This window comes from Galeopterus variegatus, unplaced genomic scaffold (assembly GCF_000696425.1).
Source record: "Galeopterus variegatus unplaced genomic scaffold, G_variegatus-3.0.2 Scaffold336, whole genome shotgun sequence".
Classification (NCBI taxonomy): domain Eukaryota; kingdom Metazoa; phylum Chordata; class Mammalia; order Dermoptera; family Cynocephalidae; genus Galeopterus; species Galeopterus variegatus.
The window spans coordinates 721,321-724,102 of NW_007726447.1; the positions used below are offsets into that span (position 1 = coordinate 721,321).

At 40.4% G+C, this 2,782-nt stretch overlaps 1 pseudogene; it reads right to left on the bottom strand.

Moving 5' to 3' along the window:
* Window positions 1–1,070: 1,070 nt before the first annotated feature.
* Window positions 1,071–2,782, bottom strand: part of LOC103586429 — a 10,816-nt pseudogene continuing 9,104 nt past the window's right edge.

Here is a 2,782-nt window from a genome sequence, read left to right on the forward strand (position 1 = left end):
AGTAAAGAGACAGCTCTTCCCGATGTGGCCCATGCTGAGGCCTCCCCAGGCCCCACAGCTGCCTCCGGCCTGGGGTCACTTCCCGCCACTCCCCTTCATTCCTTTGCAAGGCATCTGTAGGGGCTCGTGCAGACACGCAGCAGAGAAGAGCGCTGGGCAGGACGCAAGAGGTAGACTTTTCTTTAAGATGCACTCTCACATCAGGAGGAGTAGAGGGACACTGACCCACTAGTAATGGGGGAGTGTCACCTCTTTTAGTCCAAGACAGACAAAAACAAAAAGTAATCCTTCCCAAGACCCCAGCAATGCAATGTCATCAGTAAGGTAGATGTGAGGAATGCGCTTCCATCTCAGCAGGTGCAGTGCCTTCTCATGAGGCGATGTGAGGAAGCCTCGATACATTCCCCAAATGCAAAATGATACATTTTCTGATCAGGTGCAGTAGTATCAGAAACTGAAAATATCAGGAAACAAAAAGGCCATTCTACCTAGAAATCTGCAAACTTTCTCTTAAACAACTCCTGGGTCAAAGGGCAAATATAAACCCTGTTGCACAATTTCTAAAAACCGAAGACGTATTAGGGCTGTGAGCAGTGCAATGGGAGCACTCCGTATTAGGGCTGTGAGCAGTGCCCCATGGAAAACGCATAGCCTTAAATGCAGATGTACCAAGTTTTTAAAATGAAAGAATGAAAATAAATGAACCCAGCACTGTCTTAAGAGGTTAGAAAATGAAAAACAAATCTAAATGATAGAAAAGTAGACACGGTTTATAAAGACAAAAGCAGAAATAAGCGATGAGAACATAGATAACAGTCGTAATAAATAATCTGGCATTTGGGGAAAAAATAAGTAAATGACCGGCGAAATGAGTAAAGGAAAAAAAGATAAAGCACAAAATAAAAAATGTCAAGGGGAGAACCACAGAAATAAGAAAAAATATTTTTTCATTTAAGTGACTAGTTTTTTTTCTTATGGTGTACTTTCATTGTTTCTTCCACAATATTCAGATGAGCAAGAAATTTCACAAGAGAACAAGTCAGCAAGCTCATAAGAGTGCAGCAAATGCTTCACAAGTCAACAGGCTCTTCCCTTTTATGTGGCTGAAGGTGCTTCTGCTCTTGTTTTCGATGCCTGGAGTTTTCAATATTTACCATATATTGCTTTTTATTAGGTCGACTGTATCTATATGGAGGAGAAAAAGTGTAACCAAAGAAGTGTCCTTATCTATATCCATCCAACTTCCCAAACACTCCATCGTTATCTACTTGATATTCCTTCATGTCTTTAAGATAATCCTTAACATCATTAACAAAGTCAGTGAAGAGCTTCTGATCATGTATAAAGACACCATTTAGGAAAAACTTATTGAATTGATCAATTTCTTTCCAATGATGAAAAGCATCCAGTTCTTTTAAAACGTTCCTTTCAATTAACTGTCTAAATTTGTCTATCTTTACAGGATCCACCATAACATTAAAAAGGCTCATGGATTCTTGTCCAGCACATTCAAATCCACCAGAACAAGCCTATCTAAAAGGATGATTTTCCCTACAGTCATGCTCAGAACTGCATTTTTGTGGATTTGCATCTTTTCTAAACTCTTCAAAGTGAACTGGCTTTTCTTTCCTTCCATCTCTTCGCACAGTAGGGCCTCTACTCTTCTGGTATTGTGTAGGTGCCTTATACTGTGGATGTAAATAGTCACTAAAAACTGTTCTTGGTTTTTCAGCTGCTTCTTCTTTTGGAGCACCAAATCTTTTATTACCCTTTTCATCAAAGATATTCTTGGTGGTATCTTTAAAATGTCTGAAAGTGGATTGAACTGAATCTGAGAATTTTTTCAGATATTCCTTCACAGCTTCTTTAGCCTGCTTAATTTTTTCTTTGTGATGCCTCACAAACTCCTTGGTAGAATTCTTCATGGCATCAAATGTTTCCTTAACTGAACCCAACAACGTTTCCTTTGGCTTATTTTTATTCCGGTGGTTTCCTCTGCCCCCTTTCTTTTTTCCATCAGTTTCTCATTTTCCATTTTGATCTTTTGCCTCAACATACAGTCTTTCCCACGAATCAGAACGCTGCTGTTCAAAGTTGAGCTTCCGCTCCAGCTCAGTGAGTCTGTCCTGTAAGACTGCTATTTCTTTTTTTCAGTCAGTACATGGGGAGAATCTGAGTTGCCGTGTGACTGAGCAGCGCGTTCCTTGCGGAGCTCTCCTCTCAACGCCATGGTTACCAGTCGCTCTCTCTCTACTCCCCTCTTTACCATCTTTGCTTCTGCCCGTAGAGTCTCCCTCTGACTCAGAAAGCTGTGCGTTTTCTGCTTTTCTTCTTCCAAATGCTGCTTAAGGTTCTGGTTTTCTATAACTAATTCAGTATTTGTCCCTTTGTCTTCCAATATTCTAATCTGTTTGTTCCCTTAGTTTCCTTAACTCTTCCTGTAGTGAAGATAAGTCTTTTTCTTTCTTCTCTAGAGATATTCTTAAGTACTGATTTTCTGTAGCAAGGGTTGTTTTCTGAGTTTCAAAGGACATCTTCTCTGCTTGAGTAAGGGTCCAACATCTTGCAAGGTTTTCTTTCAATGACTTATAATCCACGAAAGACTCTTGTTCTTGCTGACATTGGGAAAGATAATCCTTCATATCACTCAATTCATCTTCACGTATCTTTCTGACTACCTGTTGACACTTTTTTTTTCCTTTTTGTCTTTTTTACTGACCAGCAATGGGATCGCAACCCTTGGTGTCGCGCCCACACCGCGCTCAGCCAGTGAGCGGGAACC